Here is a 16371-nt window from a genome sequence, read left to right as displayed (position 1 = left end):
GACCGTCACGGACGTGGCAATACCAAATATGTATATTTTTTTTTTCTATTTTTCTATTTTTTTATTTTTTTTATTCCTTACTTGGTGAATTTTGTGAAACCTTTTTTAATTTTTTTTTATTTAAACACTTTAATTTTTTATTTTACACTTTGCGTCCCCCATAAGGTCATACAAGATCTTTGGGGGACATTTAACTTCACTTTTTTTTTTTCCCACTATTGATTTCTCCTGTAACTGACATAGTAGCCCCAGTTACAGGGGAAATACAGCCCCCAGAGAGGCTGTGCAGCACTATACAACGCTGTACAGCCTCAGTGCAGGGCTGATCGAGGTCTGTAGAAGACCTGACAGCTCCTGCACTCTCCCGGCAGTCACTTGACTGCCGGACAGGTACAGGAAGTGCATAGCGCTTCCTGATTTGTACACACAGCGCTCGTTGTATATATATATATATATATATATATATATATATACAGCGATCTAGAAGGCAGGGACACCTGGGAACTGTTCCTGCCTTCTCTCTGGGTTGCCCTGCTGTCTTTGACAGCGGGCAACCCGCTTTGCAGCTGCACGATTAGCATGCAGCTTTCATCTCGGAATGGACGTTCAGAAACATCCATTCAGAGATAGAGATCTACCTCCCGGACGTTTAAAGTCAACGGGCAGATGGGAGGTGGTTAAGTAAAAAATGGCACAACAGGTTAACTAACTATTTCAATGTATTTCAATAGTTTGTCACAAAATATTATGAGATACTGTAGTTCTGTGCCATGTGTTATCACAGTTGTCTGGGTCGGGATTAGCTTAGCTACATCTGTGGCTCTGCACAGTTGTGAGATCTTACTGTAGCAGCGGATTCACAGCAGCTTAACCCCTTCAACCCCGGGCCTGTTTTCACCTTCCTGCCCAGGCCATTTTTTGCAAATCTGACGTGTCACTTTATGTGGTGATAACTTTAAAACGCTTTTACTTACACAGGCCATTCTGAGATTGTTTTCTTTTCACATATTGTACTTCATGACAGTGGTAAAAATAAGTTAAAAAAAACATTTTTATTCTTAAAAAAATACCAAATTTACCAAACATTTAGAAAAATTTCCAAATTTCCAAATTTCAATTTCTCTACTTTTATAATAGATAGTAATACCTTCAAAAATAGTAATTACTTTACATTCCCTATATGTCTACTTCATGTTTGGATCATTTTGAAAATGACATTTATTTTTTTTGGGACGTTAGAAGGCTTAGAAGTATGGAAGCAAATCTTGAAATTTTTCAGTAAATTTCCAAAACCCACTTTTTAAGGACCAGTTCAGGTCGGAAGTCACTTTGTGAGGCTTACAGAATAGAAACCACCCTAAAATGACCCCATTTTAGAAACTACAACCCTCAAGGTATACAAAACTGATTTTACAAACTTTGTTAACCATTTAGGTATTCCTCAAGAATTGATGGAAAATGGAAAAGAAATTTCAGAATTTCACTTTTTTGGCAGATTTTACATTTTAATCCATTTTTTCCAGTAGCAAAGCAAGGGTTAGCAGCCAAATAAAACTCAATATTTATTACCCTGATTCTGCGGTTTACAGAAACACCCCACATGTGATCGTCAACTACTGTACGGGCAAACGGCAGGGCGCAGGAGGAAAGGAACGCCATATGGTTTTTGGAAGGCAAATTTAGCTGAACTGGTTTTTAGATGCCATGTCCCATTTGAAGCCCCCCTGATGCACCCCTACAGTAGAAACTCAAAAAAGTGACCACATTTTGTAAACTACAAGATAAGGTGCCAGTTTTATTGGTACTATTTTGGGGTACATATGATTTTTTATTGCTCTATATTACGTTTTTTGTGAGGCAAGGTAACAAAAGATTGGTCATGTGACTTTTTTTTATAGAGCAGATCGTTACGCACGTGGCAATACATAATACCTTTACTACTTTTACTACTTTTAATGGATATTTTTATAGAGCTGTTTGTTACGGACGTGGCGATACCTAATATGTATACTTTTTTTTTTTTTCACTTTAGCACAATAATAGCAGTTTTGAAGCAAAAAATTATCATATTTTAGTGTCTCCATAGTCTGAGAGCCATAGCTTTTTTATTTTTTGACCAATTCTCTTAGGTAGGGTCTTATTTTTTGCGGGATGAAGTGACGGTCTGATTGGTACAATTTTGGGGGGCATATGCCTTTTTGATCACTTGCTGTTGCAATTTGTGTGATGTAATGTGCCAAATGTTTTTTTGACACATTTTTTTTATATTTTTTTTACGGTGTTCACCTGAGTGATTAGTTCATGTAATATTTTTATAGAGCTGGTTGTTACGGATGTGGCGATACCTAATATGTATATTTTTTTATGTATTTCACTTTAGCACAATAATAGCAGTTTTGAAACAAAAAAAATGATGTTTTAGTGTCTCAATGTTCTGACAGCTATAATTTTTTTTTATTTTTTGGGCGATAGTCTTAGGTAGGGGCTAATTTTTTGCGGGATGAGGTGACTGTTTTATTGATACCATTTTGGGGGAAATACGCCTTTTTAATCGCTTGGTGTTGCACTTTTTGTGACAAAAATGGCTTTTTTTAACACAGTTTTTATTTTTTATTTTTTTTATGGTGTTTATCGGACAGGGTGGATCATGTGATATATTTATAGAGCCGGTCATTACGGACGCAGCGATACCTAATATGTGTGGGTTTTGTTTTTGTTTTTCAGTTTTTTATTATAAAATAAGGGGAAAGGGGTGTTTTTTTTTCTTTTTTACTTAATTTTATTAACAGGTTGCCTAGGAGACCCAGCCTGAGGCTGGATCTCCTCGGCTCCCGTAGAAGGCAGTTCCCGATGCCGTGCAAGGCATTGAGCAGCCTCTGCACGGCATCGGGCTGCCTTGTGTCACATCGGGTCCCCGCCACAGCAGCGCGGGGACTTGATGCGATCGTTCACCTGATACAAACCTCTTCTATGTCGCGGTCAGCGCGGTCTGCGGCATAGAAGAGGTTAATCCGCCGGCATCGGCTTTTAAAGAGATGCCGGCGGATACAGCAGGGGCCCGGCTACCACGGACGGTCGGGCCCCTGCAGTGATCGCGCGCTCACCGCTCCGGTGCCCGCGCGATCACTATGACGTACTATTACGTCAAATTGCGGGAACTCAGTGGTTCCCATGACTTAACAGTACGTCAAAGGTCGGGAAGGGGTTAAAGGATCCTCTGTCCTGAAATGGTTCATATATAGCTTGTATGTATGCAGGCTCGGACTGACCCACAGGGGTACAGGTGAATCCCCCAGTGGGCCCCTGAGCAAGGTGGGCCCCTAGTCCCCCACCCCCTGCAGTGGCACATAACTGCACTACATACATATATTCAATGTACAGCACATCAACCAGCCTATGTTCATATAAAAAAACTTGATAGATTATTAAAGAAACTCCCCAGTTTATTATTATAGACAGGATCAGAGCTGAGATTACTTCTAAGTATAGAGGAAAGCCAGCCAGAATCCTTTTCTCCCCAGGACCTACCTTTTCAAACTCGCTGCAGGGACCCAAATATCATCTAATAGCATCTGCTGCTGTGTGAGCAGGAAATATTTGCATGTATCCATACAGTGGGCCACCAAAATAAATTTTACTGGTGGGCCCTAGGCACCCCAGTCCGACACTGTATGTATGAACGAATTAATATGTTACAAAAATTTGATTTACAACGAATGCAAATTTCCTCGAGCTTCGTGGTAACGAATCACAATTTTTTTCTAAAATGGCAGCTACACGTGTGAGGACATGGGGCAAGGAACTCTGTGAAGGTGGGCTGACCCATAATGCCATGCATGCAGCCAATCAGCAGCCAGCCCTGTGATGTCATAGCCCTATAAATACGGCGGCCATCTTAGAGTCAGACATTTTCCAGCAGTCAGAGTGCAGGGACAGACATGAGAAGGCGCTAGGGACAGCAATTGGAAAAACCTCATTGTGAAAAAAAAATAACTGAAAAAACTATTTATAAGTGCAGGGAAAGGATAGGGAGGAATCATTTCACAGCATCTTAGTGCAGGGAGAGATGTCAGAAGGCGCTAGTGACAGTGCTAGCAAAACTAGCATTATGCATGGCATTATGGGTCAGCCCACCTTCACAGAGTTCCTTGACCCATGTCCTCATTGTGAAAAAAAAATGTGATTTACAAGTGCAGGGAAACATTATTTGGGGATCCAAATAGCCTTTATACAGCTCTGGCATTCTAGCAATTTGTTTTTGTTATTGGGGTGCAAGTGCTATGTTGAAAGGCCTTAGTGGCTTATATCTGTAGAAAAAGAAAAATACACTGACCAAAAATATAAACGCAACACTTTCAGTTTTGCTCCCATTTTGCATGAGCTGAGCTCAAATATCTGAAACATTACACAAAAGACCCATTACTCTCAAATATTGTTCACAAATCTGTCTAAATCTGTGTTAGTGAGCACTTCTACTTTGCCAAGGTAATCCATCCCACCTCACAGGTGTGGCATATCAAGGTGCTGATTAGACAGCATAAATATTGCACAGGTGTGCCTTAGACTGCCCACAATAAAAGGTCACTCTAAAATGTGCAGTTTGATCACACAGCACAAATGCCACAGATGTCGCAAGATTTGAGGGAGCGTGCAATTGGCATGCTGACTGCAGGAATGTCTACCAGAGCTGTTGCCTGTGCAATGAATGTTCATTTCTCTACCATAAGCCATCTCCAAAGGCATTTCAGAGAATTTGGCAGTACATCTGTAACACCCCAGAGTTGTGTTACTACCCCGCTACTATCTCCTAAGAGCCTTTACCTTGTCATCTCATATGATTTTACATTATGTCATTCACAAATGTTCATAAACCATGTTAAATACAATTATTGTTGTCATTTTCCATGTTCACCAGCAGGTGGCAGCAATTGATTGGTAATGAGTTAGCTACAGTTTAGTATTTCTAAGCTGGAATGGTTCATTTCAGGTTAGCTCCCCCTCTGTGGAGGTGTGGACTATTCCCACAGCCTACACCCTGGGTGGAGAAAGAAGTTAGTGAGTAGTGTAGCCCACCCCCTGCTAGGGGTAGGGTGTGTTAGGAGATCCCCGATATAGGGAACAAAGCCAGGATCTTGTCTCGGCTGAGACATTGATCAAATCCCCAGCCTGAGCTCTTCAGCCTCAGCTGGATGACAAGCAAGCAGACAATCTCCAGAGTTCCAGGATGACAGCATTCCCTAAGAATATACATGTGAGTAAAGTCCAGAGACCCAGGAGAAGTCATATTCCTCCTCAGCTAGTTAGGCCCCATTAAGCAGAAGATATTAAGTGCAGAAGCCAAATTCCTGCCACAGTTATCGAGCTACTAAGCAGACGTTCTTTCCTGCAAGCTCCAGATTTATAGAGGAGAAGATTTATTCCTGCCAACCATTGCCAAAGCCTGCTGGGACCTAAGACCAAAGCTGTACATTGCTTGGATGAAAGTTATCTTTAGTAAAGACAAGTTTTAACTTCACCTAAAGGTCTAGACATCAATTTCTGCTGCAAAATACCTCTATTACTCCTACCATCACAGAATGAAATAAATATGACAATCACACTCCAATTTCAATGCAGAAAAGTAGTTCTTTAATTAGAATAGGCAACTTCACAGTACTGTGTGATGTTTCGGTCAAAACTTGACCTTTATCAAACTCTGTGAGAGAAACATAGAAACATAGAAACATAGAAACATAGAATGTGTCGGCAGATAAGAACCATTTGGCCCATCTAGTCTGCCCAATATACTGAATACTATGGATAGCCCCCGGCCCTATCTTATATGAAGGATGGCCTTATGCCTATCCCATGCATGCTTAAACCCCTTCACTGTATTTGCAGCTACCACTTCTGCAGGAAGGCTATTCCATGCATCCACTACTCTCTCAGTAAAGTAATACTTCCTTATATTACTTTTAAACCTTTGCCCCTCTAATTTAAAACTGTGTCCTCTTGTGGTAGTTTTTCTTCTTTTAAATATGCTCTCTTCCTTTACCGAGTTGATTCCCTTTATGTATTTAAAAGTTTCTATCATATCCCCTCTGTCTCTTCTTTCTTCCAAGCTATACATATTAAGGTCCTTTAACCTTTCCTGGTAAGTTTTATCCTGCAATCCATGTACTAGTTTAGTAGCTCTTCTCTGAACTCTCTCTAGAGTATCTATATCCTTCTGGAGATATGGCCTCCAGTACTGCGCACAATACTCCAAGTGAGGTCTCACCAGTGTTCTGTACAGCGGCATAAGCACTTCACTCTTTCTACTGCTTATACCTCTCCCTATACATCCAAGCATTCTGCTGGCATTTTGTGCTGCTCTATTACATTGTCTTCCCACCTTTAAGTCTTCTGAAATAATTACTCCTAAATCCCTTTCCTCAGATACTGAGGTCAGGACTGTGTCAAATATTCTATATTCTGCCCTTGGGTTTTTACGCCCCAGGTGCATTATCTTGCACTTATCCTCATTAAATTTCAGTTTCCAGAGTTCTGACCATTCTTCTAGTTTTCCTAAATCCTTTTCCATTTGGCGTTTCCCTCCAGGAACATCAACCCTGTTACATATCTTTGTGTCATCAGCAAAAAGACAAACCTTACCAGCGAGGCCTTTTGCAATATCACTTATGAAGATATTAAACAAAATCGGTCCCAGTACAGATCCCTGTGGAACCCCACTGGTAACATTACCTTGTTTTGAATGTTCTTCATTGACTACAACCCTCTGTTGTCTGTCACTCAGCCACTGCCTAATCCACTCAACAATATGGGAGTCCATGCTCAATGACTGCAGTTTATTGATAAGTCTTCTATGTGGGACAGTGTCAAAAGCCTTACTAAAATCTAGATATGCGATGTCTACTGCACCTCCACCGTCTATTATTTTATTCACCCAGTCAAAAAAATCTATAAGATTTGTTTGACATGATCTCCCTGAAGTAAACCCATGTTGTTTTTCATCTTGCAATCCATGGGATTTTAGATGTTCCACAATCCTATCCTTTAATAGGGTTTCCATTAATTTGCCTACTATTGATGTCAGACTCACTGGTCTATAGTTGCTCGATTCCTCCCTACTACCTTTCTTGTGAATGGGCACGACATTTGCCAATTTCCAATCTTCCGGGACGACTCCTGTTACTAATGATTGGTTAAATAAATCTGTTAAAGGTTTTGCCAGCTCACCACTAAGCTCTTTTAATAATTTTGGGTGTATCTCATCAGGCCCCTGTGACTTATCTGTCTTCACCTTAGACAGCAAACTTAGAACATCTTCCTCTGTAAAGATACATGCATCAAACGATTTAATAGTCATTCTTTCTAGTGGAGGTCCTTCTCCTTTTTCTTTTGTAAAAACTGAACAGAAGTATTCATTAAGGCAGTCGGCTAGCCCTTTATTCTCTTCTACATACCTTCCGTCCTTTGTTTTTAATTTAGTTATTCCTTGTTTTAATTTCCTTTTTTTATTTATATATCTGAAGAATGTCTTATCCCCTTTTTTCATAGACTGAGCTAGTTTTTCTTCTGCCTGCGCTTTAGAAGTTCTTATAACTTGCTTGGCCTCTCTCTGCCTAATCTTGTAGATTTCCTTATCTTCATTGCTCTGGGTTTTTTTATAATTACAAAATGCTAGCTTTTTATTTTTAATGATTTGGGCCACTTCTGCTGAGTACCACATTGGTCTCCTCCTTTTTTTGCTTTTACTGACGAGTCTAATGCAATTTTCTGTTGCCTTCAATAATGCACCTTTTAAGTAGTCCCATTTCTCCTGGACTCCATGTAATCCGTTCCAGTCTGATAAGGACTCATTTATGACTAATTTCATTTTTGAAAAGTCTGTTTTTCTAAAATCTAAAACATTTGTTTTTGTGTGGTGGGACTCTTTCACAGTTCTTATATTAAACCACACTGACTGGTGATCACTAGATCCCAAGGTTTCGCCTACAATGACATCATATACCGAATCCCCGTTTGTGAATACCAAATCCAAAATGGCCTCCCTCCGGGTTGGCTCCTCGACCACTTGTTGTAGAGATAACCCCAGTAGGGAATTTAGAATATCTGTACTCCTGGTAGAACTTGCTATTTTGGTTTTCCAGTTTATATCTGGAAGATTGAAATCTCCCATAATGATAACTTCTCCTTTCATTGTCATTTTAGCTATTTCTTCAACTAGTAGATCATCTAGTTCTTTAGCTTGACCAGGTGGTCTATATATCACACCTACACGAGTTACTGCATGGTTAGCAAACTGCAACGTAACCCAAACTGACTCTATGTTGGCCTCACCAACTTGTATTAGGTTAGATTTAATGCTATCTTTCACATACAGGGCCACTCCTCCTCCTTTCTTGCCTTCTGTCTCTTCTGTATAAAGAGTACCCTGGTATGGTTATGTCCCAGTCATTTCTTTCATTAAACCATGTCTCCGTAACAGCCACTAAATCTACATTCTCAGATGCCATTATTGACCCAAGTTCATTGATTTTTTTACCTAAACTGCGAGCATTTGTAGACAGGACTCTGAGCTTATCATTTCTTAACCTCTGTGCTTCTGACCTGTTCTGGCATTGTTTCGGGGGGCAATTGGACTCTTTTATTGCCCCCCGAAAGGTAGCATATATAGAATAAGATACAAATTATATGAGGACTGAGAGATGCAATCATATAGAAATGATAATAATATCACATAGGTCACACTGTCATACAACTTGCAATAACATGGATTCTTAGACGCTTCATATATGGTATAAACACAAGTCACATGGACTATGATATCCTAGCCAGCATAGTGTAGAAAATACATGCTGCCGATTCCGTCCGCGTTCCCCTTTGGCGGGGGCCAAGCCGCCGTCTGGGTCAATGAATAGGGTATATTTCCACTGGACCGGGGGTCGAGTGGCGAGGTGGACCGTAGGTGCAAAAACGCAACCAGAGTATTTTTACAAACCAATAGGTTTTTTTATTGTTATAGTGACAACGCGTTTCGGGGTTCTGCGGACCCCTTTTTCAAGTCTAAAGAAGCATATACACAAAATCACACAAATTAGAAACACACTGGTGTGCCTCAGGTTACAAAAATGTCTGGTAAAAGGGATTATAATGGATAAAAAATTATACTAATAGTAGTGGTAACATGACCGTCATGAGTAATGATAGTAATAAAAGTGATAACATGACCGTCGTGAGTCATGAGGTCGTGACTGGATAAATAGGTAAATAAATACGTAAATGCAAGGCTGTCAATGCAATAAGAAGTAAAAAAATAGAGATTGAGAACTAGGTATGAATTGTAAAAACAAAACACAAATAAAAAATAATAAATAAAAAAATAAAAAAATATATATATATATACATACATATATAAGTATATAAGTATATATATCTCTCTAAAAATGTACTTACATATATATAAGTATAAGATAGGCGCTGGTTGGGATAAAGGCAGGATATTAAGATTAAATGGCGCCATAGCGGGTAGTATGTAGTAGATGGTAGATGGCTGGTTTTTGGTGGCGCATCTGGACGTAAATCCTGATGGTAGTGTGTAATGCCAATTAGTAGGTAATTTCATGGTTAGTTGAGGGTTAAACTGTGCAAACATTCGATTAGTCACAAGCAGATGCAAGATCTGGGTGCAATATAACTGCAGCGTCAACCGTACAAATTTATGTGGTTGTAAGGGTGGGGTGAATTAAACTAGACTGGTAGGGCTTAGCATGGTAAGGGAAAAAAAGCAGCATGAGATGGGGTGTAGTGGTTAAAATGAGAGCTGAGGGCAGATGGCATGAAGAGGTTAAAGTGCAGAGGGATGCAAGCGGAGGGGAGAGACAGGTGCTGGGGGTCTTACCGGTGGATGGAACCGCTGGTGGAGAGAGCGCTGCTTCCAGCTCCTGGCACGTGTGGCATCCAGATGCTGTATGTTTTGGAGCGCGCGCTGGGCTGGCTATAAGGGGGCGGAATGGGCGGGGCCAAGGTAGGTCTGGGCAGGGCAGCAATGGTGGGACCGCCCTGAAGGGGCGGAGCTGGCTGCAAGCCCATGGATGGTGTAGTCGGTGTGTAAGTGGGCGGAGCCTGACGCCGTGTTGTGACGGCTGATGTGAGGTTCCGGCGCATGGATAGAGGGGAGGGGGTTGAGCGGTCCAGGGTGATGCGATGGAGGCGGGGGGCGGGGGGCGAGAGTGCTGCGTAGTAAAGGATGGAGACATGGCGAGGACTGTGCTATATGAGGGCAATAAGACCACGGCAGTGCTAGGTGGGGAATTAAGGACCGTGTATGATTGGGAAAGACAGAGGGAAGGGAAGGCTAGGAGTGACGGAGTGAGGGGGCGGGGTTGGAATAAGGCGGGGCCGGTGTCCCGGGTTGGGAGGTGGGGCCAAGAGTGAATGCAGTAGGGCTGGGGATGTAGGTGGCTGTGGAAAGAAGTGGATATGAAGGGGAGGGGTGGGGAGTAGTGTTGATCATGAATATTCGAATTTCGAATTTTTATCGCGAATATAGGTACTTCGACAATTCGCAAATATTTTGAATATAGTGATATATATTCTTAATTTCGAATATTCAATTTTTTTTTTTATTTTTTTTTTTTTTATATTCTATTTTTTTTTTTTAAATCAGTACACATGATCCCTCCCTGCTTCTAGCTTGTGGGCCAATAAGAAGGCTGCAATATACTTGACTTTAGGAGTAGTGTTGTTTGCGAATTTTGCTCTATATTCTTTTTTTTTCGAATATTCGCTATATTGCTATATATTCTTGTTTTAGCAATATAGCGAATATTAAAAAAAAAAAGAATATAGAGCAATTTAGCTAATATAGTGCTATAATCTTTTTTTTTTATAGTTGTAATTTTTTTCCAATCTGAACTTCAGATGAGAAAAAAATTACAACTATTAGACAAAAAAGATTATAGCACTATATTAGCTAAATTGCTCTATATTCGTTTTTTTTCGAATATTCACTATATTTCTATATATTCTTGTTTTAGAATATTACGAATATTCGAAAAAATGAAGTTATAGCAATATAGCGAATATTCGGAAAAAAAACGAATATAGAGCAATTTAGCTAATATAGTGCTATAATATTCTTTGTCTAAAAGTTGAAAAATTCGCAATAAAAATTCAAAAATTCGAATACGAAAATTTGCATATTACACGATCATTACCTTGCCGATTTTTTTGGTAAAAAAAAATCGAAGAATATAACGAATATTCGAATTTGCGAATATTCTACGAAATATTTGCGAAATATCACGAATTCGAATATGACCCCTGCCGCTCATCACTAGTGGGGAGTGAGCGATGCTTGGGATAAACATGATAAAGGGGAAGATGTGGATGGGAATATGGAAAGAGGGGGAGTGATGGGAGAGGGGAGAGGGGAGAGTGGCAGTGGAGGTGGGCGGGGACGGTGTCTGGGGTCTGAGGATGGGATAGAGATGATGCTGGGGATTTGGGGGAGTGGGCTGAGGCTTGGGATGCTGAGATCGAGGTTGGGAATGAGGGGTGGAGGCAGGGGGTAGGGCATGGTGTAATTTGATGAGGGGATATAGTGGATATGGATACGAGGATAGAGGGTGTAATGGGAAAGTGGTCCAGTGGTATGTGGAATTAGAAGCATTTGTTTTCGAGGCTTTCGTTAAGGCCGTAAGGTTCCAATGTTTGAAGTTTGTATATCCAAAACATTTCTCTCCGTTGTAAAGTTCTGAACCTGTCGGAACAACCGTCAGAGATGTGTTCGATAGGCGTGATGGTTAGCTTAGTGGGGTCCTTGTCATGAGTGGCCAGGAAATGTCTGGACACACTGTGTTGAAGATAGCCTCGCTTAATCTTCCATCTATGATCGTTTAGGCATTCTCTGAGGGTCTGGGTGGTGCGACCTACGTATTGTTGTCCACAGGCGCATTCTACGAGATAGATAACAAAACTTGAGGCGCATTTCATGAGGCTTTTGATAGTGAATTCTTCTCCTGTGGTGTTGCTCCTGAAGGTCGTTAGACGATTATTAATGTTATCACAACACTTACATAGTTTATGGCTGCATTTGAAGCTCCCTTTAGGGTCAGGGAACCATTCGGATGTGGTCAAGGTGGCGCGTTTTATTATTTTTAATTTGCTAGGGGCTAGTGCACTCTTTAGTGTGCGGGCCCTCCTGAATGTAAAGTGGGGCTTGGAGGGAATGGCTTCTTTAAGGTAGGGATCGGCCCTCAGGATATGCCAGTGTTTGGTTATGATGTTCCTCAGTGTTCCGTGGTTGGGATTGAAGGTGGTGATAAAGGAGGATTTCAATTTAGTACGGTCTATCATTGTATTTGCCTTCTTTTTTGTTGTAAGGCACTCCTCTTGGCTCTGCTCATATGCTCGTCTGAAGGCCCCTTCCACTATGCCTCTTGGGTAGTTTTTGTTCTGGAATCTAGAGCGTATAGTCTGGCTTTGCGTGATAAAATCATTCGTAGATGAGCAATTCCTCCTAATGCATTTAAAGGGATTCTGTCACCAGGTTTCACCCCTGTCAGCTAAACATATGCTGATGTTCAGGGCCTCATCAGGATTCCTAATGTGGGCTTCTAAATGTGATCCGTAGCCTTATTTTGCTAAAAAACTGGTTTTACTAACCTGTCACTCAAAGAAATAAGGTGCCCAACGGATGTCAAGGGATGCAAGGTGCCGGCCGCACCCACCGCCGTTCGTGCCCAGCGCCGCCTTTCCAGACTTCTGCACCGCCTCCTAATCCTCTGTGCCGCCTCTCGCTCTCCCTCCCTCCCTCCCTCCCCCCTCCTCCTGCTGTAAGATATTGCGCGTGCGCACAGGGCTCTGAGAGGCTGGCGCCAGAGTGCAGGTCATACCTGGGTTGAGCGAACTGCCGGCACATGCGCACTTCGCTTTAAGAAGCCAAATCGAGAAGTCCGCACGGGCGCATCAGGCAGAGCCCTGTGCGCACGCACAGGATCTTACAGCAGGAGGAGGGAGGAGGGGGGATGGAGGGAGAGCGAGAGGCGGCACAAAGGATTAGGAGGCGGTGCAGAAGTCTGGAAAGGCGGCGCTGGGTACGAACGGTGGTGGGTGCGACCGGCACCTTGCATCCCTTGACATCCCCTTGGGCACCTTATTTCTTTGAGTGACAGGTTAGTAAAACCATTTTTTTTAGCAAAATAAGGCTACGGATCACATTTAGAAGCCCACATTAGGAATCCTGATGAGGCCCTGAAAATCAGCATATGTTTAGCTGACAGGGGTGAAACCTGGTGACAGAATCCCTTTAAATTGACTAAAAGGAATGTTCTTTTTCCATTTCTTGTAGTGCGCGCTTTTGTAATCTAGGTAACTGCTACCGTCCACTTTCTTGAAAAAGGTTTTTGTCAGTATTCTATTGCATTCAGAATACAAGACCAGGTCCAGGTATTTGATTGAGGTCCTTGAACTTGTGGAAGTAAAGCTGAGGTTCCAAGTGTTGTTATTTAGGTAGGACACAAATGTCTGGGCTTCCTCTTCGCTCCCCTTCCAAATAAAACACACGCACATTCAGCAAACACCCCCCCAATCATGAGAGACCTTTACCCCCCCCAGACAATGATAGGCCTCAGCGACACCCCACCGCATTCCCAACTAGCAACTTCTCGCTTTTACCATACCCCCCGAATGACAATGCTATCACTCGTCCCAAAATTATTCAGAGAGAGCCGCTGAGCAAAACTAAGACGCCCACCATGCCATCTATGCCGGTTGCCACCACCAGCAAAGTCACTCCAACACCGCACAACAAATATAAGCCATCTGGCAACAACTCAGGAACCCCCATCTGGTTCACCCCTCCCACCATTCCCTCTCATCATAAGCTCACATCCAAAGTTCCCTTCGATCTCCCTGAGGGTTGTCCCCTCAACCTACCCCCCACCTCCTTCACCTCTGTTTCATCCACTCCGGACCTAGCCGGAACAGAGTCCTCTACTCTCGAGGACTCTCTCCTCACTACTCACGATGAGAGCCTCCTGGAACTCTCGCACAAGGGATCAGATGTCACTATCGACCATTCTATTTCTTTTTTACCGCTCCCCGGGGCCCTGACCCCGCAGGCCACATACGTGATAAAACAACCATCAGGGACAACACCAATAATTACAAATTTCTTCAAACCAGTAGTAGAACAAATCTAGAAAGGGACAAAAAGAAAAAATGCAGAAGAGGCCGAAGAGGGGGAAGAAGAAGAAAAGACCACCATATCGGCAGCACCCAAACAACCTTGGGAAACACGATTGGACCCCCAAACACCCAAAAGGAACAAAACCATGCAGGAGTAAAATTCTTCAACCTGGCAGGGTACTCTTTAACCCCAGCCCAAACATTCATACTTCAGAAGGGCTTATCGTTTTGTCCAGCAGTAAAATAAACGATTTTGAATTATTTGTTTATTTCAATTCCTTTATCCGTAAACTTACCCTACAGAGGCATTTATTCATCTAAAACAAAACACCAACCCGCCCAAGCCAAAGGAGCCCCTTCGGAAGACCAGAAAGCCACCCCACCGGAAGACCGTGGAGCCACCCCACTGGCCCACACCAATCTGAAACCAAGATCTACATTTTACCCCACTCATCACAAAGGGAACCACATAAACACATTTTTTTCCCTAGTGTCAAAAGAAATAAGAGAGAAGAAAGAAAAAAGAAAGAAATAAGAAACATCAATAAGAATCTGAAGAATAAGGACAACCTTACCCGGAAGGAGAAAGAAGCCCTTTCAGAACTCACTAAGAATGACACCCTAGTGATCAGAAGTGCTGATAAAGGAGGAGGAATCGTCCTCCAAAAGAGGGTTGACTATATTACGGAGGCTAAGAGGATCCTTGACGATCCTGCTTACTACGAGCCCCTCCACGCCAATCCACTGAATGAGGATAGGAGAAACCTCCTGATACTCCTAAATAAAGCAGAAGTCGACAAGATCTTGACCAAAAAAAAAAAAGAATATATCGCCCTCGACCACCCGAACACAGCAATTTTTTACCACCTACCAAAGGTACACAAAAATGAAAAAAATCCTCCAGGCAGGCCCATCATCTCCGGAATTAAATCACTAACTAGCAACCTCTCACATTATGTAGACATTTTTCTACAAAAACATGTCACCGGCCTTAGCTCCCATCTAAGAGATTCAACACAGCTGATCTCACTTCTGAAAGAAATAAACTGGGATCCATCATATAGGTGGCTCACTCTGGATGTGGCGGCACTTTATTCAAATATTCCACATGAAGCGGGCATCAGTGCAACGGACCACTTCCTGCAAATAGATGACCAACTGACTCCAAGACACAAGCAATTCATCCTTAATGCAATCCGATTTATCCTGACACACAATGTCTTTTGAGTTTGAGGGTAAAATTTACAAACAACGTAAAGGGACTGCGATGGGGACGCGATTTGCGGCAAGCTTCGCCAATCTCTACATGGGTCGATTTAAAGAGGCATTTCTCTGCGACAATCACAACTGGACGGATTCGGTTGTGCTCTACAAAAGGTACATCGATGACCTGATTTTTATTTGGAAGGGGAGCGCAGACATTTGTGTCCTACCTAAATAACAACACTTGGAACCTCAGCTTTACTTCCACAAGTTCAAGGACCTCAATCGAATACCTGGACCTGGTCTTGTATTCTGAATGCAATAGAATACTGACAAAAACCTTTTTCAAGAAAGTGGACGGTAACAGTTACCTAGATTACAAAAGCGCGCACTACAAGAAATGGAAAGAGAACATTCCTTTTAGTCAGTTTAAACGGATTAGGAGGAATTGCTCATCTACAAATGATTTTATCACGCAAAGCCAGACTATACGCTCTAGATTCCAGAACAAAAACTACCCAAGAGGCATAGTGGAAGGGGCCTTCAGACGAGCATATGAGCAGAGCCAAGAGGAGTGCCTTACAACAAAAAAGAAGGCAAATACAATGATAGACCGTACAAAATTTAAATCCTCCTTTATCACAACATTCAATCCCAACCACGGAACACTGAGGAACATCATAACCAAACACTGGCATATCCTGAGGGCCGATCCCTACCTTAAAGAAGCCATTCCCTCCAAGCCCCACTTTTCATTCAGGAGGGCTTGCACACTAAAGAGTGCACTAGCCCCTAGCAAATTAAAAATAATAAAACGCGCCACCTTGACCACATCCGAATGGTTCCCTGACCAGGGAGCTTCAAATGCAGCCATAAACTAAGTAAGTGTTGCGATAACATCAATAATCGTCTAACGACCTTCAGGAGCAACACCACAGGAGAAGAATTCACTATCAAAAGCCTCATGAATTGCGCCTCAAGTTTGGTTATCTA

At 42.1% G+C, this 16371-nt stretch overlaps 1 protein-coding gene across 1 annotated transcript in view; it reads right to left on the bottom strand.

The window, feature by feature from the left end:
* LOC120990939 (protein unc-13 homolog A-like) overlaps window positions 1-16371 on the bottom strand; it is a 2175961-nt gene that overhangs the window by 1714298 nt on the left and 445292 nt on the right. The window lies entirely within an intron of this gene.

This window comes from Bufo bufo, chromosome 2 (genome assembly GCF_905171765.1).
Source record: "Bufo bufo chromosome 2, aBufBuf1.1, whole genome shotgun sequence".
In the NCBI taxonomy this organism is placed as follows: Eukaryota; Metazoa; Chordata; class Amphibia; order Anura; family Bufonidae; genus Bufo; species Bufo bufo.
The sequence above is the reverse complement of the archived record's forward strand: the minus strand, read 5'-3'. Positions and strand labels throughout refer to the sequence as shown.